At 36.7% G+C, this 25758-nt stretch overlaps 1 protein-coding gene across 1 annotated transcript in view; it reads left to right on the forward strand.

Moving 5' to 3' along the window:
- The window catches only part of LOC128871697 (suppressor of lurcher protein 1), a 111993-nt gene that overhangs the window by 78734 nt on the left and 7501 nt on the right, over positions 1-25758 (forward strand). The window lies entirely within an intron of this gene.

Consider the following 25758-nt stretch of genomic DNA (forward strand, 5'->3'; position numbering starts at 1 on the left):
ACAGTGATGCAACGAAGTCCGGAAAAGAATGAGCATACATTGAATACACAGACATGCATATATTTGTAGTATTAACAACATATCACTACATCTGTTTAGCATTATTACTATCAGATATTATTACTATTATTAAAAATCTGCTAAATGTGTGTATGAGTTTCTATGAAAATATTTCCCATTGATTATTACGACTAGACTGCTTTCATTAATAAGTACCCAGATGCATACAGTGGCCGCCAGGGAAACACCTTTGTGCCTAAAACGCTATTCACATGCTCACATACAGTATTGCGCAAAACATTAGCAGTTTTTTCTGTTCATGAGATTTCTCCAGCTGTATCTGACGTTTTTCGCTTTAAAATTTGCTTATTTTTATGCTTAAATGGGAAATAAAAGAAGAATTTAAGAATACAAATGAGATGGCACTTTGAGCTGTCTTCTGATAACGAAAAATTTTTTTATATTTTTATATACCGATGCCAATATTAACACTAGATTCACCAAACGAAATAAAACCATGATTCTAGGCTCTGAAATTGGCAAAATGAATGAAACGAACGAAACTTTCTGCGTATTTGGAAAATCAAATTTGCATATCTATAGAATGAATTATTATTATTTTTGTTATAATTAATTGGCGGCCGCCGTAGCCGAATGGGTTGGTGCGTGACTACCCTTCGGAATTCACAGAGAGAACGTAGGTTCGAATCTCGGTGAAACACCAAATTAAGAAAAACATTTTTTTAGTACCTCCGAGTGTATTTCTGCCATGAAAAAGCTCCTCATAAAAATAACTGCCGTTCGGAATCGGTTTGAAACTGTAGGTCCCTCCATTTGTGGAACAACATCAAGACGCACACCACAAATAGGAGGAGGAGCTCGGCTAAACACCCAAAAAAGCCTGTACGCGCCAATTAATATATATATAATTGTAAATGTCAATAAATCTAGTTATGTAAAGGGTTTTCCAATAACAGGTGTTACAGGTGAATGGATTACGCTATCGAGAGATGATTAACTATTTTTTATGGCCGGAATCGGATGGTATTGATCTGGATAACGTTTATTTTCAACAAGACGGCGCTACGTGGCACACATGCAACGAAACCATTGATCTTTTACGGGAACATTTTCCGGACCGAGTTATTTCTCGAAGAGATGATCACAATTGGTCACCGATATCTTGTGATTTAACACCTTGTGACTTTTTTCTTTGGGGCCACGTGAAAGAAAAGGTCTACGCCAAGTGCCCAGGGTCGATTCAAGACCTCAAAGATGGAATTCGTAAGGTTATCGAGGACAGAGGGCAGCTACTTTGCAATTCGGCTATCGAAAATTTCATGAAAAGGATATTGTCCTGTAAGCGTGGTCGTGATGGCCATTTACCTGATGTTATTTTCCACTATTAACGGCATACCTTCCTCTTTATAATGAAATAAACATCCGATAATTTATATTAAAAAATAACATTCTTCTTTGAATATCAAAATAACACCTCTTATTGGAAAACCCTTTATTACAATTAACTTAAATAACCTCGCTAAGCACTTCTTTTAAAGACCAGTCATTTTAACTTATGTACGGCTATTTATTGAGGAAGTTTCGTGAGTTTTCTGTTCATATAAATTTTTTTAGAGTTATTGCTTTCAAATATTATACTACAAAAGTTTTAAATTTTTTAAAATATTTTTTTGTTCAATTTTTCGATATAAGTAAAATGTATTTTTCCGAATAGAAACGATACATTCCGTATGCACCTCAACTTTCGTGTGCCAGCTGTTCACCGTGAGAACAAACCTTTCTCGAGTAACTTCAATATTGAGCTAACAGAGTCAGAGCTGCAATCACCTGCCGAGATATGATCTCTAATTTGATATATACACTGGGATTTGAAACCAGTCAACCGTCACCCACAAATTCACACGGCTACAGCGATCACTGTGGCTCAATTAACACTTGAAAACTAAAGGTCGTTTTCACAAATTTCTGTTAATATGAATTTTACTTCGATCAATATATAAAAAAAGTATTTATACACAATAATTACGTACAGCAAGACTGAACTCGTTTATGGTAACCCATAAATAAGTGATATACTGAAGTGGTCAAATTATCAATAGAAATCCTTACCAGATATTAAAATGATGATGAAACCTACTCAATAAAAATAATTGTGAACAATTAACTAGGAGCACCCGAGAGGTATTGGGAAAAGCCTTAAATAGACTTAAGATTACCTAAAGGGTAACAAGAACAGATCGATTATTGCATTTCTAAAACAGAAAGCTACATCGAAGAAGAGATGAGTTTGTTAAATAAGAGACCGGAGCATAAAACATTTATTAATTTTAACTTAAGTTGCTTTTGCGTTCAAATAAAGCTGCTAGTGAGTATACTAAATGAAGTGAAAACTACTTAGTTGTTTGGGGTAAACCTTTTTTATTTTCCGACATAGTCTCCTTTTAGGCATATACACATCGTCGTGTTCTAGTTTGTTGACCCTTTCCGAATAATAGGATTACTCCAAGTCAGAAAAATAGTTAATCATTTCTCCTATTACCTGCACGTTTGAATAAAGTCTTTTTCTCACCATCCAATTCCCTAAATTGAGGAACAAATAGTGGTCCGAGGGATCCGAGGGAGCCAAGTCTGGAGAATAGGGGGTTGTGAAACGAGTTGAAACCCTATTTCCATTAATTTGGCGGACACCACTGCCGAGGCGTCAGCTGGTGCGTTGTCGCGATGGAAAAGAAAAATCACTCGACTTCCTCGATACAAACGAATACGAGCTCCAAGAGATAATATATATTTTCCAAGTTAACCTCGATACGCGCCAGTAGTGCACGGACTTATCTAACGACTCTCATAAAATTCATAAATTTGGATAGAGCCCCGCATATACATAGATATGTTAAATTACCAATGCGCGATTCTCTGTCAAGGGATCCAAGTACATATTCAAAAAGTTATAGAGATCCGATTATGAAACTTGCGGGAATTATTGAGTGTAGTCTCAGCTATTTATAACGGGTGATCAATTAAGAGGAGTTTTTTTCATTTGCGTTTTTTTTACAGATCGCGCGCGAGTTGTGGCAAACTGTCATCGTGGATTTGTTGAACAGCGTTTGGCATTTCATCATGGAAAGACTCACACCGCAACAACGTCTACAAATTGTTCAACTGTATTATGAAAATCAGCGTTCTGTGACAAATGTTTTTCGTGCGCTTAGACCGCATTATGGTCAACATAATCGGCCTGCCTTAAACACTATTCGACATACCATCAACAAATTTGAATCCGAATATTCATTGGTGGATAATTCTCGACCGAATAGACCACGTCCAGCAAGAAGCATTGAGAATATAGCGGCAGTAGCAGAGAGTGTACGTGAAAACCGCGATGAATCGATTCGGCACCGTTCTCAGCAACTTGGACTGTCGTATGGAACAACTTGGTCAATTTTACGGAAGGATCTTCATTTAAAAGCATACAAAATACAGCTCGTACAAGAACTAAAGCCAAATGACCTTCCTGCACGTCACCGTTTTGCTGATTGGGCTCTTGAAACGATTGAAGAAGATCCGCTGTTTTCGAGCAAAATTTTGTTCAGCGATGAGGCGCATTTCTGGCTCAATGGTTACGTCAATAAGCAAAATTGCCGTATTTGGGATGAAGAGCAACCAGAACAGGTTCAAGAGCTACCTTTACACCCAGAGAAAACAACGGTCTGGTGTGGTTTATGGGCTGGTGGAATCATCGGTCCATATTTTTTCAAAAATGATGATGGCCGCAACGTAACTGTGAATCGTGCTCGCTACCGTACCATGATATCGGACTTTTTGCTACCTGAAATTGAATCTAATGATCTCTACGACATTTGGTTTCAACAAGACGGAGCCACTTGCCATACAGCTCGTGAAACAATGACTTTATTGAGAAGTCATTTCGGAGAGCAGCTGATTTCACGTTTAGGACCTGTGAGTTGGCCACCAAGATCTTGTGATATCACACCTTTGGACTTTTTTCTTTGGGGATTCGTGAAGTCTAAGGTCTATGCTGATAAACCAGCTACGATTGAAGCTCTGGAAGCCAACATTACGCGTGTTATTCACGACATACCAGTCGAAATGCTCGAACGAGTGATTGAAAATTGGACCTTCAGAATGGACCACCTTAAGCGTAGTTGCGGCCAACATTTGAATGAAGTCATATTCAAAAAGTAAATGTCAAAGAATGTCCTTTCAAATGATAAATAAAGGTTTTGAACATAATTTACATTTTTGTTTTTTTTTTAACTATTGAAAATAGCACCTCATGATTGATCACCCTTTACAAAAATTAAGAAAAATAACAGAGGAGATGGGGTTTTTCAAAAATAAAAAAATAAAAAACTTCTAAAAAGCTTTTATTCTCAAATTTTTTCCCAAAAAAATGTTTTTTCTAAAATTATTTCCAAAAAGTTTTTTTTTCTCTGAAGAAAGAATAGAAAATATTTTATTTTAAAAAACTTTATACCAAAATTTTCAACATTATTAAATTTGTTTTCAAAATTTTTTTCTGTTTATCCTTATTATATTCAAGCTCACAAATACCCCAATTTTTCGAAGAATTGACGACAATGTCTAATGTTCAATGTCCTCGAATCACTCGACATGGAATCTCAAAAATAGTTCGTAATTACAAGGTTGATTTTCTGATTAAAATATTTCGTTCTAATTAAATTACTAAATTGCTCATAAATATACAGGGACCCTGTATATAACTTTACGGAATATAACTTTACGGAATTAAAAATGCTATAAAAAAGAAACTACTCAATATTTTTCCAAACTGCTTTTTTATTTTGAAGTACAATCCTTCCGGTTAATGATGGAACACAACTTCATTCATATGGCTGCCTCGACTAGATATGCACCATCCCATACGATCGGTCCAATTTTTCAACACATTTTCGATTGTATGCGGCTGTATTTCAGCTATGACATCGCGTATGTTGGTCTTCAGTGCATCAATTGTTGCTGGTTTGTTGGCATAACACTGGTCTTTGACGGCACCCCAAAGATAATAATCCAACTGCGTCAAATCGCAGCTCCGAGGCGGCCAAACGATATCAGAATTTCGGCTGATAATGCAATCTTCGAAGACAGTGTGCAAAAGATTGATCGTAGCATTCGCTGTGTGGCAAGTAGAATCAAATGCCACCAATATCCTCCTCTTCAATTTCTGGGAACAAAAATTCGTTCAACATGGCCCGGTAACGCTCTCCATTGACGGTTACGGCCACTCCTCGCTCATCTTCGAAGAAAAATGGACCAATGATGCCTCTCGGCCAAAATCCGCACCAAACAGTGACTCGTTGTGAATCCATCGGCTTTTCTTCGAGTGCGTGCGGGTTTTCTGAGCCCCAAATGTGGCAATTTTGCTTGTTAACATATCCGTCGAGATGGAAATGAGCTTTATTTGAAAAGATAATTTTTCGGTAAAAGTCTTCATCTTCTTCAAGTCGATCCCAAGCCCATGAAGCGAAGCGAAAACGCAATATTTCCCAGCGTTCTTTGAGCGTATACACAACCATTTTCGTTCAGCGGAAAAATAAAACTAATATAATTTTCTGTCAAATCAGATGACAGCTAAGTGTTACCATTCTTCAAATAATACCTAGTCCAAATCCGTAACGATAGATGGCGGGCCCTTTATGTGTAATTAAATATTTTAAACAAATCCACGAATTAAAACTCACTAAATCACTAACCTTAAACTTGAGCAGAAAGTAGCTAAGGTTATGCACACTACTGTACGTACATACATACATACGCTACTGTATTTTGAATGCCGACAGAGCGACTAATTCTCAGATCGGCGTGTTGACAATGTGAGCAACTTCATTCTATACCTGGCTGGCGTGTGCTATTATGACGATGGGGTCACTGGCGTCACAGATGAGTCTCATAAGTAACCAACCAGTTTCACTAAATACTATTTACAATTTAATTGCAACTTTTTTCCTTAAAAACAAAATTGTTGCGTTCGTTTAGGAGTTTTCATTTAGTATTAATTTTTATATTCTTTTCGCTTTTTACTATTAAATATACAGTTATGGGCAACCAACTATTGAGTGGACAACTAAAAACCCGCGGTTGCCCAATAGTGGCGCCAATAGCTAAACTTGTCAAAAAGGGCAATGCATTGATAGGTACTCATTCATAAAAAACTCAGAATTACGTTTCTAATTATAATACATTGTTCTTTTTTTTTGTCGAAAATGTCGGTTTTATAAAACAAAAAAAAGTGATTTATGGTGTTTAACCTTCAATTCAAAAAAATTCTTTGGCTAAGGTGCGTCGAAACATTGTGCAAAATTTAAATTGGGGAGAAGTTCCTACCAATGAAATTCAAATGCGTCCCACTATTACTAAAAAAAAAGTTTTGCATATTTTTTCGCTTTATTTAGGTGGTAAAACTAACTCCATTTGTTAGATAACTTTTGTTCATATTAAAGACATTTTCGTAATACCGCGCTTGGAGAACTACGAATCTTTTGGAAAAAAACAGTTGACCAGCCCATTTTCATAAGCCTTTCTTGTTTGATACCTGGTCTGAACTAAATGCTAGAAGTGGTAGAATCTTCCATCTATGCTCTTAGAACCTCGAGCAGCAAGTGTGCTTCTATTCTCCAATTTCGCCCGCTTTTGTAGATAGTAACGTTCGAAATGGAGGTTCGAAAGCTACCCAGAGGATACTTGGTCTAAACCCGGAAGTTGTGAGCTGCTTGGACCATATGCAGAAGAATCGTCCTGGCCACTGCCAAGTGAATGGCAATCAGTGATTTTACCCACTTACGTGGACTTCTACTTATAGAACCATCCTCCAATTACCATCCCCATCGGCAATTGTCATCTGCTTTAAAAATGGCTGCTTTTCAACAAAGAACCTCAATTCCGTCAATTCGTATGAAACTCCTACATTGCGCTTCATTTTGAGACCAGCCTTTAGCAAATGGTTCCAAATAATTTCTGGCTAGCCTTTAATTTCTGGAACTAACTACAGTGTAATGCTACCTTTAAAAAAAAAAAATAATTGGCGCATACACGTCTGTAAGGGGCTTGACCGAACTCCTCCTCCTATTTGTGATATCTGTCTTGATGTTGTTCCACAGTTTTGTTTCACCTCCGAAGGGCAGATGGTTTTCATTAGAAGCTTTTCATAGCAAAAATTCACTACTGGTTTGTCTGTGTCGATCACTATTAGTTTTTCTTGGTCCATCAGTAATATACAAAACTGCTTTCTATGATATTATTTTAGGTTTCATGTTCCAAGTCGGTATCGAGTGCGGGATTGTGTACCAAAACCATTCATTTAAAGCAGCAAACAGTAGTTTTCGAAGAAGAATTTGTTCTTTATGAAATAATTGTAACTGTAGGGGTCATTAGTTGAATCCTGAGATGAGTCCCAACTTCCTTGGCCCGGAGACCGTTCTGCAACTCCTTTCTGCAGCCATCAAAGCCATAGTTACCAAACAAGTTGGGTTAGAGTCCATAAGCGAGCTTGGCAGGCTGAGAGAAGTTTCAGACGGACAAAACTGATGTTACCTGTCATGTGCGACCAACCGTCGCAGTTCCTCTATCACTAAGCAGAAGGGACTGTAGGCAGCTAGTTGGACTTATGACAAGCCACTTTCTATGGGCAAAGTACATGGAAAAGGTAGGCATCTCGGACAGTGTTCTCTGCCAGCATGTGGAGAGGAGAATGAGACGGCGGTCCACTTTCTGTGCCTCTGCCCGGCCTTCGGTCGAACCAGACTTGAGGTCTTTTGCACTGATGCGTTAAGAAGCGACCACCTTGGCCCTTTGGCACCACAAGATCTACTCAGATTTCTTCGGAGGTCGAGTCGATTTAAAGAAATTTAAAAAAGGAACCCGAGTGCAGTACAGCAGTACAATGATATTAATCGTGGCTGAGAACTGTACTTGCTAGTCTGTCCTAATAAAAAAAAAAACGGAGACCAACTGCTCTCCTCCTAACAGTTACGCAGTTCTTAGATACAATATTTTCAAATATTTTTGTTTCAATATCAACAAACTGAATCGATGAACCGTGTCAAACCTCACTTAAAGCTCATTTGAGCAGTTACCACTCAATTAAAAAATTTCACAAACCTGCCTAGAACATTTACCTCTGCTCCGTCACAGCGCAAGTGCCTTATAAATAATTGATTCATTTTATTATTATACGCCTATGTAGAAGCATACACTCCCAGTGCACTTTAAAGCGGAATATTTTCAGTAGTTTATATTTCAATGAAAAAATCGTTATTGATAATTATCCGCTTCCGATTTATTTATTATAAGTACTTTTATCTATTAGCATCAAATAACAGTTTCAGAACGAACTGTCTGGGCACAATTAACTGCTATCAATTTACAAGTATCAATCTACAGCTTTTGTCATAACATTCCAACTAGAAGTTGGTACGAGGTACAAACAGCAAAAAATAATGAAAAAGCAACGTCATAGAATGTAATTGGCTTAGGCTAAACACGAAATATGAAATATCAACTCAGAGGCAAAACAAAAAAAAATTCGACTTAGCGCGTCTTGGTTGGACGTAAACATACTGGGTGGTCCAAGTGCAAGTATGTTATTGAATTATTATTATATAAATAGTTATCGTTCAATCTTTTCGCCCCAACACTTTCCTCTATTTCTATTTTTTCTTATTTCTTCCTTTTCCTTTGTAAATAACCCAACCTAACCTTTTCTGGCACTAACAACTTTTCTGTCAGCCAACATTATACCTAGCATTGATTCAATGACAGCGACTATATTAACGAACCGAATTGGCACTCCTGGCGCTCGGAAAATATGCCCTGATTTATGAAGAACGGCCGCCGTAGCCGAATGGGTTGGTGCGTGCCTGCCATTCAGTAGTGCCCGAGTTCAAAACCTGGCGCAGGCATGAAACACCAAATGATAGGAAAAGTTTCCTTATCGCGGTTGCTCTTCGGCAGGCAAAGAAAAACTTTTGCGTGTATTTCTGCCATCAAAGGTAGCCAAACGAAGGCAAAAGTGACATAAATAAATTGAATGTTTGTCTATATTTGAAATACTTTGCATTTAAAGAGAAATTCAGTTCTCATTTTTTAAAATATGTTTTTATTTGGAACGCCCTGTATATGTAGAGCAGTACTATAGCAGTTAACAGAAGGCAGTTGCGAGCATCAATTATGATTTGATTTGCTTGGTACTTGCCAAAAACTCATTTAGCTTACATAGCTTTATTTGCGATATTCATAGGGGCAAAACTAAATTTGGTTGCGATTAACTAAAACTCATATATGTATGTGTGCGTGGGCATATTCCCACATAGATATGTGTATGTGTGTGTGAATTATTTTAGAAACAAATCTTATGACTCAAACCTATTTATGCGTATCGTTTAGCGTTTTATCGTTTTGACAGAAGTGAAATATTGTACAATATTATTTTTGTAATTGTCAGCAAATAAGGCGCCTGTATTTAAATACAGTGTACTTGTACATACCGTACTGTGTACCTACATTCCTAGAGAGATGTACACATCACACATACAAGTTGAAGTCCAAAATAAACTAGACTGGCGGCATAAAAATGTTTTTGATAGCGCCATCTTTTTATTGAGTTAGTGCGGTGGAAGTTACATCCCTAGCTGACTTCCCATGAAAGTTTGATGGCATTCGGTTCAGTGGAAGCGAAGTTATTGTGTCTAAAGTGTCAGTATGTTTGTGTCATCGGTACAAAAATGAGTTTCGAACAAAGAGCTAATATCAAATTTTGTTTTAAAATCGGTAAAACATTTACCGAAACATTTGAATTGATGAAAAAAGTTTATGGCATTGATTGTCTATCTCGTGCCAGAGTTTATGAGTGGTTTAAACATTTCAGAGCTGGTTATGGGGACATAAATGACAGTGAACATACTACGTACCGCCCAAAATTTGTAATCACCGAAAACTACATCGAAATTGTTCGTAAATTTATAAAAAATTAACCGAAAGCATCGTTGAAATTCATGGAATAGGAGTTGAATATCTCCAAAACATCGATTTAACGCATTTTAACTGATCATTTGGGCTTATGAACGGTCTGTGTACGTTTCATTCAACACAAGTTAACTGAGGACCAAAAATTGCTCAGAATTCAACATTCGAGAGACCTCATTAAAGAGGCGAGGAAATATGAAAATTTCCTTTACTACATTGTAATTGGTAATGAAACGTGGTGCTTCCAACATGAACCTGTAACTAACCATCAAATTGCCGAATGGAAGGCATCAGACACCAAGCACCAAAAAATCGCGTTTGGAGAAGTAAAAAATCAAGTCAATGCTCATTTGTTTTTACGATTCCAATGGAATTGTCCACAAGTAGCTCGTGCCAATTTTCTATCTTGTCGTTTTGAAGCGTTTGTTGCATCGCATTCGTCGAATTCGGCCCAAATACCGCGGAGGGGAAGCTGGCGCTTATTGCATGATAATGCACCATCTCATCGATCCACTCTTGTGACGGATTTTTTGACCAGAAATCGCATTTTAACCATCAATCACTCACCGCTTTTGCCTGATATGACTCCCTCTGACTTCTATCTATTGGAAAAATTGCATTTGGCCATGAAAGAAAACATTTTGCGTCCGTAGGGGCCATCCAAAAGGCTTGTACCGACATCCTCAAGGACATTCCGGTCAATGAAACACTCTTTCGAAAAGCTTTTAGATCGTGTAGGCCATAGAGGACTATTTTGAATAAATAAAATCGAAGTTATCAGAACAAACCTCCTCTCGATTCTGTTTAAGCTCAGTCACCTTTTACTTATGACATAGTGGCGTGCACTCAAGATATGGTATATTTGTAACGGAACCATAACATTATACGTTCCTTAGAAATGCATGAAAAAAAACTATCGTTTAAAAAAATACATTCAACAATGGTAAAATGTGTAATGTGAAAAATGAATGTAAAATGAAAAAAAACTTTCAAACTATTTTCCGATGAAACCGAGCAAAAGATATAATAATGAAATCCATATTACATAAGAATTTATAAAACAAAAACAATTCATTTTTATTACCAAATTAGTCTAGCGTAAAATTTAGAAGCATAAAAACATATAAAAATTCAAATTGAAATTAGAAAAAAAAATCAAATTTGCAACTATTCATCGCTACTTGATAACAAGCGGCCACGTTTATTACTGACAGAACTAAAAGTGCTACCAGCAGTACATTGATACCATATGTACAATATCAAAGTCTGTTATTAGCCATTGTGTTTGTGTTTTTGGTTTCTTAAGTTGTTTATACAAAATTAATAATTTATAATTTTAACAAATGGCGTCGTACACCAGTCATATTTGACACTTGTGACTTAGACAGCTGCAGTAAAGAAATATTCAAGCAATAAAGCCGGTAAAGTCTAATAAAGATTTCCATCAGTCAAAATAATTTTTTTATTCAGTAAAAAAATGATTAAAAACCAGAATTGTTCGATTAACTTTGCGTCACTTTCTACAATACTTGTTATCCAGCTGCACATAATCTAAAGATGACGTTAAAATTGCAATGCACAGTAAAAAAAAATTATTCATCAATGGCCGCCGTGGCCGAATGTGTTGGTGCATGACTACCATTCGGAATTCAGAGAGAGAATGTCGGTTCGAATCTCGGTGAAAGATCAAAAACTAAGAAAAGGTTTTTTTTAATAGCGGTCGCCCCTCGGCAGGCAATGGCAAACCTCCGAGTGTATTTCTGCCATGAAAAAGCTCCTCATAAAAATATCTGCCGTTCGGAATCGGCTTGAAACTGTAGGTCCCTCCATTTGTGGAACAACATCAAGACGCATACCACAAATAGGAGGAGGAGCTCGACCAAACACCCAAAAAGGATGTTCGCGCCAATTATATATATATATATATAATTTCCATCAAAAACAACGCAATCATTCCAGCGCCGCTCTAACATTTCAATAACACTTTTGTAGAACGATTTATCTTTTGCCTCAAAATAGGCCTCCATTTCAGCGAAAACCTCTTCATTCGAGCGAAATTTCTTATCGACGAGCATTTTTTGAGGTCTGCGAACAGTCAGTAGTCACTGGAAGTCAAATCCGCCGAATACAGTGGATGTGAGAGCAATTCAAAGTTCAATTCATATAGTTTTGACATTGTTTTGATTGACCTGTGACACGCTTATTTTTGGTTAACAACAAGCAAACGCGGCACCCACATTAAACAGAGCTTTAATAATAATAAACAATATAAAGCCAATGCGTTCTTTTGATACCTCTACGATGTCAACTAACGCAACATAATTCTGGGGTTACCGCCTCATTTGGACGTCCACCGTGTTGTGTATCATCGGTGTCCCTACGACCACGTTTGAAGTCTGCAAACCATCATTTCATTGTTGTTTGTGATGGAGCGGTGCCCCTATAACACTTTTCAAGCCATTGCCTCGTTCGAATGGTGTTTTTTCCTATCAAGAAGCAGTGTAAAATTAAAACACGAAATTCTTTTTGATCCATTGTTTTGAAAATAACAAAAGTAGCGTCACTCTTAGTACAATAACTCACGAACAAATGAATAGAATATTATGAAATTTTAACAGCTGCCTTTTTATGGTAAGTACTAATTGAAAAAGAGGTGAATGCAATAAAACTAGTGCCACCTATGTGTTGGACCCGGGACTTTTTAACCCATGTATTATCTATTCGGCCGCCGCAACCGAATAGGTTGGTGCGTGATTACCATTCGGAATTCATAGAACGTAGGTTCGAATCTCCATGAAACACCAAAATGAAGAAAAAGCTTTTTCTAATAACGGTCGCCCCTCGCCAGGCAATGACAAACCTCCGAGTGTATTTCTGCCATCAAAAAGCTCCTCATAAAAACAAAAAGAAAATATCTGCCGTTCGAAATTGGCTTAAAACTGCCGGTGATTTTAAACTTAAAAATTACTTTGGGAGGTGCCACCAAAAAGCGAAATATTGGTTCCAGTCGCCAACAAATGCCTAATGAAAACGAGAAATATCGTTCTCGGGCGTCAATGTGTTAAGATCCACTCTATTTTTCTATATTTTGTAAAAAAAAAATGTTTTCTAAAATGTTCTCATATAACTGATCGTGCCAAAAACCTGAATTTTGGATATTTAATCCATAAACTGTCGATTGCTCTTGTTTATTTTTATGGAGAAAGCGAAGCGGACAAGAAACTATAAGCACTTGAGCTCAAATGGAACGTTGAAGGGGAGCGTAGGAGTTTTTAGAATCAAAATATCCATTACTTTCGATTTACCATTGAAAATTGTCGCTTCGATAGTGTCAAGCAAGACATTTTTTAATAGGAAGTCTAATTCCATTACGTGACAGGCGTGGATTTATGTTGCGGAGAGGGATTATAAGTGCACCAACTTTGAGTGAAAGCACAACTGGTGACATACCTGGTAATTCCAAGCAGTTGAAAAATCCGATAGGATAATTAAGATTCTATCCGGATTCATAACAGAGTCAAACGATTTCAATAAAGAAATATTCTCCAAGAAATTTCTAACTTTATTTTTATGGACTAAATCGCAGCGGTAGTGGCTCGATTTAGAAAGCCCAGCGGGTCGATTTGTTGCAAAACTTTTACTTTTATATTTTATGCATGCTAAATACCACCTTAATCAACAAGTTCGCGGAACTAGTGCCAGGTGACAGCATAATTCAACTGATTTGAGTTCTGCTTTTTTTGCTTTTTGACGGTGACATCTGTGATTAACTTTCTACTAAAATTTTATCGCCATTGCCTCACTTTTGTAAAAAATTACGCCGTCTTGATTATCGATGTTTAACAGTTTTGGATGGATTTGAATTTGCAACAACGGGTTTGTATAAAATTGTGTGTTAAAAATACATTCAATGGTGCAAAAACTTTAGAAATGTTGGAAAACTGTTCCGCGTTCCAAACCAACATTCGTCAAACGCATCATTACTGGAGACGAGACGTACTCCAGACATCAGGCGAGTGAGTGGAGAGTTTTGAATGAAACAAGAGCAAAACAACACGTCTTTTCAGTAATAGACTGGATTACGACGGTATTGTGCACCACTAAATTTTGCCAGAGGGTCCGACAGTTAATAACGATTATTATTCGGGGGTTATGAGACATTTACGTGAAACAATTCGCCAAAAAAGAAATAATTTCTAGAAAAATAGGTCGTGGATTTTACAACATGATAATGCACCGTCGCACAATGCCAGCATTATCCGTACATTTTTGACCAAGAACGAAACGAATACCATGCAACAGCCATTGAAGTCACCTGATGTGGCTCTCTGCGGTTATCTTCTGTCTGATCGAGTCAAAAAACCACTACCTGAAACACGTTTTAACAGCCGAAAGGAAGTAATGGGAAGTCGAAAACGGCTCTAAGGGCTATACCGAAAATAGAGTTCCACAGATGTTTAGAGAGCTGAATCAAACGCTTTTCGATTTTCTAACTATATTCCGGGAACTTTTTGATCGAGGTGATATGACCCATAAAAACGAAACAAACACACATCCTGTTGTATATAAAAGTACATATATATAAGTACATAGATATAGCCAGATTTAGATTGTACGCAGCTTACTTTTTTCTCCCATATGCTTTTACTTTCACAGCTTTAAATAATTATTGCAATGGGACTATTGATAAGTTTTGACTACTTATTTGTTTCTCATTTAATTTTAATACTTTTTATATTGGAATATAGTTAATTCTCTTACAAAACCCATACGAATTCGGCATTCAAACTTTGTATAAATTATTAGGTACGCAACTAAGTTCCCGCTGTTTGTCAATAGATGCCGCCAGCAGTGTGTGCTAGTCGATTCTAACATAACCTAAACGCCCTAAACCAAGCTTAGACATATGGTAAATAAACTGCTTCGACACATTAGTGATTTTGTTTTGATATCATATACTTTTGGCTTTGTGAGAATGTCTGATTTTGTGCCGAATAATCGTCATTTGCGGGAAGTATTGATTTTCCTCTTTCATTCGAAAAAGACGACGGCTGAAGCGCATCGAGAGCTACAAAAAGTTTATAGAGGTGCTTTTAAGTGAAACAACGTGCCGAGATTGGTTCCGTCGCTTCAAAGACGGTGATTTTAATGTTGACGACCGTCCGCGTGAAGGAAGGTCAAAAACCTTCGAAGACGCTGAATTAGAGGCATTGCTCAATGAGGATCCGTGTCAAACGCAAGAAGAGCTTGCTTCAGTATTAGGAGTTACCCACCAATCCATTTCCAAGCGATTACATGCTTTGGGAATGATTCAGAAACAGGGGACTTGGGTTCCTTATGAGTTAAAACCAAGGGATGTTGAGCGTCGTTTTTTCGCCTGAGAACAACTGCTCCAGCGGCAAAAAAGGAAGGGTTTTCTTCATCGCATCGTGACGGGTGATGAAAAATGGATTCACTACAGCAATCCAATGAAAACAAAGTCATGAGGACTGCCCGGTCATGCTTCTACGTCGTCGCCTCGGCCGAATATTCACGCTGCGAAGGTTATGCTATGTATTTGGTGGCATCAAGTTGGTGTTATTTATTATGAACTGTTAAAACGAAGCGAAACCATAACTGGGGATCGCTATTGACTTCAGTTGACGCGATTGAGCCGAGCACTGCGGCCGCAATACGCGGAGAGCCATAAAAAAGTGATTCTACAGCATATCAACGCTCGGCCTCACGTTGCCAAACCTGGAAACACTGAAATGGGAAAGCCCACCCCTCCCGCCATTTCCCCAGATATTGCTCCATCCGATTATCACCTGTTCCTATCGATGGCACATGGTCTAGCTGACTAGCAGTTCCATTCATATGAAGACATCAAAAAATTGTTTGATCCGTGGATAGCCTCAAAATATGAACAGTTTTACCGCGCCGGTATACGAGATCTACCAGAAAAATGGGGAAAAGTAGGAGCCAGGGATGGGCAATACTTTCATATGATTCACTTGTAACCATGTTTTCAGAATAAAGTTATATTTTCATAAAAAAAAGTTATATTTTCAAAAAAACAGTGAGAACTTAGTTGCGCACCTAATAAAAAACATTAAATAATTTTCATTAAAATTTCGCACTTTTTATTCAGAATCCTTAGAAAATTTTCGAGTTTGCAGTTTTACTTCCATAACGCATTTAATTCTAATATAATGAAGTGCAAGTTTCAAATGACTAAAAAATTGCGTTGATTTCTGAAGATTTTGCTGGCGGGGTTGAGTGTTTTTTCCACACAAAAAAAAAATTATGTATCGAGCATACGTTCTTCAGCAGCTTCAAACTTGGATTTTATGACACTAAAATTTAATAAAAATAAATTTAACAAAAAAGTTTTCAAAAATATTATTTTAAGTTTATTAAGGTTTTTGTTAAATAATAATAAACAAAAAAAGGAGAAAAATAGTTAAAACTGATCAAAATGTTGCGGGCTGTATAAGGGGATCATGCATACATATTCATGTACCCAAAAATTTCTTGGTCTTGGGAACTACACATTCCTAGATATATTATACTTGTACTTTTCATTGCTTTCTAAGTAAAAAATAAAGACATATTTTCTTCTAATGGAGAAAGACATTTTTGTTCTGACGTGATACCGCTATGCATTTTTTACACTACATCCAATAGTAACTGTGTATCATTTCTGCTTCTCACCTCAAAAAAAATTTTATTTGTATGATATGCGTACGTGTGTGATTGAATTTCTAAGAAAACAGTTTCAGTTTTGAAATACAGAACAGGAGTGAGCCTCTTCACTGTTCATTTCACTGTTCATTTCGAAGTCAAGTCAATAAAAGTACATTATTATATGTATGGTATATGAATATCTTTGGTAGTATTTGTGCAAAATACGAGTACATTAGGCAGCAGAGCTCCCTACGAGACGAAAATTCGTTGAAAAAAATAAAGACGGGTTGGGTGTGGTCAAATATTGTATACACACAGTAATGAGTAAGTGATGAAATTAATTAATTAGCTTTGTTCTATTTATAGTAAAATTTTATTTCAGCAATAAATAATAAACAACTAAACGACTCAAATTAATTACAGTATTTTGTGTATAAATAACTTTAACTATTAAGTATTCAAGTTTGATACGAGTTTTTAGAGTTATCAGTAGCTTTAATCTAAAAAGAACTATTCAAATTATAACAATGCTCGCCTTCTTTTTCTTATATGTATGTATGTATATGAAAGTCCCAATTTACTATATTTATTTCTTGTTTGTCAATAGTTTGAAGTCGACGACATTTTGGTGAGTTGTTTTTACGTCTGTGTGTGTCGGATTTGTTTTAAGAATTGTATGTGGCTATCCGTCAAATCGAATTTATAGAGCGATTAAGTTTATGCTTGGAATTCATCGTAACTACTCAAAAGTAATTGTTCAATAATAATAGAAGGATATTTTAAAACTTAAACTAGTGGCAATAGGAACAAAAAGGAAATGTTCATACGCTCATTAAAATAGGTGCGAAATATATGTATAATAAAAATAAATAATATAATTTCAATATAAAAAGAACTTAGATTTATTTAATTTTATTAAAAATGCTGTTTAAATTAGTTTGAAGTTTGATCAATAACCACTGTGTCCAACATAATTCTCAATTACTTTTTGTATTCGATTTGGCATAGAATTAATAATCCTATGGCAGGATTCTCTAGGAGTGGAATACCTTAGTTTTTTTAATTTTTTGACATAAATTCTTCTTATTTTTGTAAGTTTTCTTCCCGATTCGCTTCCTGAAATCTCCCAAAGGTTTTCAATGCGATTTAGGTCGGGTGACTGGCTTGGCCAATTCATAACTTCACCATTATTTTGTAAAAACCATTCACGTACTAACATCACTCCTCAATGTTTTGGATCAATATCTTACATAAAAAGCTACCGAAGTGGCATACATTCGGTCAAAAAAGTACCGGGAGTTGTTCAAGAAAACGGAAAATAATTGTTTAATCATCAAAATGTATTTTGTCGCCTTCTAAATAGGCTCCATTCGAAACAATACTTTACACATATGCCACCGATTAGTCCAGTCATCAAAGCACTCTTTAAACGCGTTTGAATAGATCTTCTTCAGCTCCTTCAGCGAATTCTCCTTAAGGGCCTCTACCGACTCAAAGCGGTGTCAACGGAGTGGCAATTTAAGTTTTGGGAAGAGGTCACAGGAGACTAAATCCGGTGGTTGTTCGATGATGTTTGGGCAAAAAAGTGTTCACAATATGAGCCTTGTGAGGAGGTGCGTTATCATGATGCAAGATGCATGAGTTTTCTTTCCACAAATTGGGCAGGTTCCTATGCACATTCTCTCTCAAACGTCACATAACTTCCAAATAATATTCTTTATTTACCATAAACCATTTGGCACGAATTCTGAGTGCACAACACCATGATAATCAAAGAAAACGAGTAGCATAGGTATATTTTACTTTTGACCGACTTTGACGTGGGTTTTTGGGTTTCGGTTAATGTGGATAGCGCTATTCAGCCGCTTGCTGACTGGTTTCCATGTCAAACTCATATACTCACGTGTCATACCTGTTATGATGCGCTAGATAAACGTTGGATCCGAATTCACTTGCTCAAGCATGTCTTCAACCACCTTCTTCAGATTAATTTTCTGAAAGATATTCAACTCTCTTGGAATGAGTCGAGCAGCCACGCGCCTCATGCCCAATTGATGGTGTAAAATGTTGCGAATTGATTCGTGAGGCACGCTAAGGTCACGAACTACCTCCTTCAAACTTAAATGATGGTTTGATAGTTTTCCAGCACCATTTGACTTTGTCGACGTTCTCATCCGTTGAAGACGTTGATGGGCGACCAAATCGGGGCAAATCTTCCACGACTTCTCGGGCCTTTGTAGAAGTCTTATACCTCACACTCATATATAAGCACACTCGCCATAGGCTTTCTGCAACATTTTCAACAATTCGGCACACGAAATCCCGTTCAAACGCACAAAATTTAAGACAAACCTTTTTTTCGATATTTTTATCCATAGTGAAAATCGCAGAGCACACCTGACTAAGGCTCAAACTCTGCGACAGCAACATTGCAGCAAAACAAATTTAGACATATGTGTAACGCGCGATTTTTAAATGAACAATTTCAGATATTTTTTTGTCAGAATGTATTCCTTTTAGCAAAGGGTAGCATCATTCCTTGAACTAGTATTCTTGTTAATAAATTTGTGTGCTTGACTGATGGGTTTTTTTGTTTTTGTGAACCGCGGTAAGAATTGTTATCCTTTTAGACATCTGGCATATCGCTCAGCATCATTTGCAAATAAATTTTTATTTGTTTAATCAGTCCAAAGTATGTTATACCATTTTTTCATATACTCTGGTCCACACCAGAGCAAAACTTTCATTAAATTTGCTTATTTCAGCACAGGAACTGTACGAGCTATTCTGCCTGGTAGGTTTATGTTGTACAATCAAGGGCGTACAGTTTTCGCTGATACTACGTTGTTGATTTAAGCTGCACTGGCTTTTGATAATTTAACAGGATCTCTCCTGGCAAGAGTCACAATTAAATTTTTAGTAGTGCAAGTCGAGTTCTTTTTGCCACCTCGCCGATGTGTAGATTTTTTGGGCTAAGGGCATTTACAATAAAATTTTTGGACCGTCGAAGCTACTCAGCGATAAATTTGTGCGTATTTTTTTTTTGTTTTCGTAGATTGACAACAAGGTTCTGCTCCTCATCTGTGCAATGCTGCTCACGATCCATGTTTGAAAGAAATTCATATTAATTATTAGTTATTAAATAAATGATCTAGTTCGCTACTTACATTAGATTCAATATTTTCCATTTATATATTCATTTATTTATTTATTCATTCATTCATCAATTAAAGTGCAACTCAAATAGATTACTAATACTACAGCTTAAATATATTAGTAATATATGGTAAAGAATACGGTTAGATACATTAGTCACAATTCAAAAAGTCTCTCGTGAGCTAACAAATGGCATATACTTTTATATGTAGGCAAACTACAAGGCCAACGAAGGGAATCAATGGCTAATCTAGTGAAATGTTCCTGAACCTACTCAATTCTTAAAGGTGAACCCATATGTAAGTAGAATGGATTCCAAATAATGTTGCAATATTCGAGATTTGATCTATCAAGAGAAAAATTCAAATTCTTCAGTAAGGTTCTGGAACTCCTTTGAATTCCTTACTACAAAGCCGAGCATAGATCTAGACTTGGCAATCATAAAGTTTATATGTTTAAAAATGACATTTTCGATGTATATATTATATAACCCCCAAGTCTTTCTTTTCATAAATTTTTGTGAGGCTGGTAGTGCCCAACTTGTAATCCAAATCAATCGCAACTTTGCATCTACTAAAGGACATTTGCTAGCATTTACCAGCATTAAGCAATAAGGAGTTATGATCACACCAAGCTGTCAGTCTTGTTAAGTCCTTGTTGAGTTATATATAACTGGCACTTCCACTTTTTACTGGGTGTTTGGCCGAGCTGCTCTTCTAATCTATGGTGGCCGCCTTGAAATTTTTCCACAAATGGAGGGACCTACAATTTTAGGTCGACTTCGAATGGCAGATATTTTTGTGAGGAGCTTTTTCATGGTAGAAATACACTCGGAGGTTTCCCATTGCCGGCCGCGAGGCGACACGATGTTCGTGCACGGAGATTCGAACCTGTGCATTAGCGAATGGTAATTGATAGGGGTGGGATATACATAATGTTCGAATATTCAGAATTACATTTCAGTAAGATATACTCTTCTTCTTTTTGCTTGGCGCGATAATCGGTTAAGCAGTTTTGGCTGACTTTAACAAAGCTCTTTTATGTTTGGTGCCAACCGGCGCCAGTTGGGTACACCAAGTGCAGTCAAGTTCTTCCCCAGCAGATGTTTTCAACGCAAACGAGATCTTCCTCTTAGACTGCTAGCACCAGCTGATACCGCATCGAATGCTTTCTGAGCTGGAGCCTTTGTATCCTTTCGGTTGACATGGCCGTGCCAGCGGAGCCGCTGAATCTTTATTTGCTGCGATATGTCTATGTCGTCGTAAAGCTCATACAGCTCATCTCAAGTTCCAAAAATATTATAAAAATATGCCAAGGGACGGTTCATAAGATGTTGTCATCGTCCAAGCTCCTACGTCATGATGAATGACTAATAAAATACAATTTTTTTTCTTTCGAAGAGGATTTTACTCCTCAATTGCCTATTTAGTTCAAAGTAGCCTTGATGGCAATAGAGACTCTGCGTTGGATTTCCAGGCTGACATTGTTATAGGTGTTAATGCTGATTCCTAAATAAGCGAAGCTTCTTAAAGCCCCGTAATCATGGCTGTCAACAGTGATGTGGGTGTTGATGCGATCCTCGCTCACCACCACACCCATTCGCTTTGCTTCTTTTTCCAACTTAGAAAATGCATAACTACAAGCGCTGTTGTTAAAGCCGATGACGACGACAGAGAGTTGTCCTGTTGGAAGCTCATTTGACATCAAATGGCTCAGATAGGCCCTTGCCAATTCCGACGGAGCTGTTAGTGTTGCTCAACGTTATTTTGTTTTGCAAGGATAGCAAATTCAAGCATTGCAGCATATATACCACTTTTTTCCATATACCATATACCAGCATACCCAGAAAAAATACAGAAATTTTGGTTAAAAATTGAAAGTTTTGCTAAATTTTTCAAAAGCTTTGAAACTTTACTAACCACCAGTACAATTTTGGTACTACAAAGAGAATTTTGTGAAGAGATTTTCATAGTCCCTTCCTTAAGTTAACAGGCTGATATGTGGTTTGATTCAGCGGAGTCTTCGGGTTAGGCCTGGGGTATTGAGGAGTTTGCTAGTTTCTTTATCAGTGAGCGAAAAATCTGAGAGCACGATGATTATATTCATATTACGAACGAACCAAGGTGATTACGGAATATCTCGGAGGATTTTATTCTGGAGTCGTTGAAGTACAATATATTTATATTACTTTGACTGGCGCAACCCCATACTTGCGCGCCATAAGACCACTTAATTTGTTTATATAGATATTTGTTATATATGGATACCTTTGATCTTCGTCCAATTAGCCATTTCATTTTTATTATCTTCATATGGATTTCATGCCGTTCGGGACTCCTTCATCGAAGCTTAGCATTGAGCGTTATGCCAAGTTATTTTGCAGTATCATCGGAGAATAATTCACTTTTTAGTTGGTGATGTTTACATGAACTGACTTAGTCTGGCAGTAGCTTCTTCTTTGCGTTATATATACATATTTTTATTTAAAAAATAGTGGTGGACTTAAAATGAGAAGAAGCCGTAGGAATGACTTGTCAAACTCTTCAGTCATTCCTCCTTTCGACTATTATCCATTTCGATCGATAGCTCATGCTCTGCCTGATCAGCACTTCCACTCTTATGAGGATATCAAAAAGTGGGCTGATTCATGGACTACTGCGAAAGTCGAGAAATTCTTCGGAATTGAAGTATTAATTAAAATGAAATGCTTATATCAAGTTTTTGATTTTATACAATAAAAAACTTATTCGCATAACTTCCATTGTTTCCAATTGAGTGCTCACATTTGTATGTAGATCTACTTACTAAGTAGTTTATTTATAGAGTTTGAAATGTTTCGCTTTTAATTAGAGTTTTCTAAAACACTAATGGCTTATGGCATTTCTATCCTCAAAGGTCATTTACAGGGTCTCCAAGAGTCTGAGAAAATGAGTGTGCATTAATCAATTAAATCTCTATTTACTCTGTAACGTACTTGCACAATCAATACACATACACTTTTAAGCATATAATATTTTTATTTATTTCCAGATTATTACGTATTGCTTGCCGACTATAAATTGCCCATAATTTGTCAATACCCTCCAATTAGCATATAAAATGTCTCCTTCACTTGGGATTCGTAATCTTATCGATGCATAACACTAATTACCCCAGTGTGTATTAATTCGTAGTAAAAATGTAGCCCATATTTATTTAATAATTCTGTAAGTAAACCGGATATATTTAACAACAGTTATTACAAAGTGAACTTTGAAACTTTTATTAACGACATTTAATGTTACTTCCAATCCGAATTTAAAGAAATACGGAAATCTACATACGTTTGGCTTCAATAAAACTTATGAAACCATTCAAGTTTGCTGTGGCAGCTGCGAAGCTGATAAAGAGAGAAAATATGTTTAGGTGTACAGGTAATAGAAAATTCCAAGGTTCGCGCGAAAAATGCAGTGGCCTTTTGTGAGGTGCAGATTTACAGTTATGCAAAGGCGTTTGATGTCATAGAAGCAATACTGTCATACCATCATACCTTGAATTATATTGCGTCTGTTCACATCTGCAAATAATTTATAACAATTTTTACAAATTATCACGGTTTGGTCCATGTACCCAAAAAACTTGCAAAGTAAGGGAAAGTGAGAGAGCATAATGACATTTCATTTTGACGCGAAGTTGCAAGTTTTTACTGGATAAATTTTTACTTGTAAGAGTTTGCAAGTGAAAAAAACAGCTGCTCGCAAAATAAAAATAAACACAAATTAAAATTTGCGAATTGCAATTGCTAATGGAATGTTCTTCATCTGACAGCGATGATGGAAAAGAACAAATTATTGTGGAGAAAATGCAATAATGTGATTCTGAAGCTCATTTTTTGCATTTTAAATGCTTTATTTATTAATTATTATTTTTTATTTAATATGAGGTAGCTCAAGTAAATAAATTTTTGATTTTTGTGATTTTTCCTGTCAACACTTTAATCAGATATTTGTAAAATTTGGAAGTTGTTACTGGTTTTTCGTTCATGTACTGTTTTGGATGTTTTTTTCTGGAAATTAAATTACTGGCAAGTTACTAGATAATTTTTACATGAACAGACCTATTGACAGTTTTAACCCTTTAACTGTTTACATATGTCGAGTATACGCGTCAGACCGAAGCGAAAATGTGTACTCGAGGAGAAGATAAAAAAATTGCATTCGTATTATTATTCAACGAATCAACTGTACTTGTTTCCCCCTGAAAAAGGGTAAACAAAGAACTTTTAAAAATGTACATACATTTTAGAATATTCGTTAATCTGGCAACTTTATTTATTTTAATACACAATAGCTTGTATTCAGCTGAAATATCATTCTTGGGCGCGAACTAGTAGATCTTATTATGTTTAAAAAAGTGGCTCACCGTTTAACTGAGCTGCTGAATGTTTGAGGTATGTAATAGGTTGAGTGGGTAGAGGTGTTGAGAGATTTTGACAAATGAGCGAACACTGCGTTCTATATACTTATACATCCTCAACTGTTTTAACGCATTGTAGTTTCTCTATTGGAGCAAGTTGATAAGTAGCGGTCACATTGCCTCATAGTATTGGGTTGTTCGGACAGTAATTTCGTTTTTACCCGACAGAGGATTTAATTGTATTTTTTTCACAGCGAACTTCACACTTAAGTCGCATTGTCATTATATGTTTTGACAGCTGTTATAGCAAGGCTTGTGCGTGAATAAGTTTAATTGATTGTACGCAGTAGTTTTTGGCTGCAGCAGTTTTTGGTCATATTTTACTTTTTTACTATAGAAAAGGTAAAAATGCTGTTCAAGCCAGAAAGAAATTAACCGATGTGTATAGAGAAGATGTGTTGACAATACGCCAGTGCCAGAACTGGTTTGCAAAATTTCGATCCGGTAATTTTGATGTCGAAGATGCACCATGTTCTGGAAGACTGGTGGAAGCTGATAAAGACGCGATAGTCATTAGTTAATGCAATCCGGTGAATAACAACACGTGAGAGCGGTTAGAGGTTAAATTTATCGAATTCAACTGTTTATGATCACCTGAAAGACCTCGCAGCTCGATATACATATCCACAAAAAAAACGAATTAACTCTATCTCAATGGTCATTTTTGAACCGCTCGTGAATATTGGGATTTGGTTAACGCCTAGAATAATATGATTGGTGTATTAGACGACTTGTAAAACAAGGGGGAGATTTTTCACGAGTTATGTGGGACAACACTTATTGCATTGGATTCGAGCTAGGTCCGTGGCATGAAAGAAATATTGAAAAGTGTGGTAGTTTCCTGGTTCCTCTGCAACACATTTCACCGAAAAAGCACGTATCCTTAGTCTGATGAAAGTTGGACAAATATTGGCTCTATATTGTATACGACGGCCGCCGTAGCCGAATGGGTTGGTGCATGACTACCATTCGGAATTCAGAGAGAACGTAGGTTCGAGTCTCGGTGAAAAAACAAAATGAAGAAAAAGTTTTTTTCTAGTAGCGGTCACCCCTCGGCAGGCAATAGCAAACCTCCGAGTGTATTTCTGCCATGAAAAAGATCCACATAAAAATATCTGCCGTTCGAAGTCAGCTTAAAATTGAAGTCCCTCCATTTGTGGAACAACAACAACGGCCAAACACCCAAAAATCTCGTGCTGCTCTATTCAAAACCATCAACAAGACAAAGAAATGTGCATGCAGAAGAGAATATTACTGCTGTAGGGCGAAGTTTTGGAGAAAACGACGCGTCGTCATTGCCAACTTGTTGGCCTTTGTCTTTCGACTACGTGGAGAGTTTCACGTAATATGAAATACAGCTCGTGCAACAATTCACCATCGTTTTGCGAGGAATTTTTGCTGATTGGGCTAATTTAGATTTATTATTCAGATTTATTGGAAAAAGTAGTCAAAAATTGGTCT

The sequence above is a fragment of the Anastrepha ludens genome, chromosome 2 (genome assembly GCF_028408465.1).
Source record: "Anastrepha ludens isolate Willacy chromosome 2, idAnaLude1.1, whole genome shotgun sequence".
Lineage (NCBI taxonomy): Eukaryota > Metazoa > Arthropoda > Insecta > Diptera > Tephritidae > Anastrepha > Anastrepha ludens.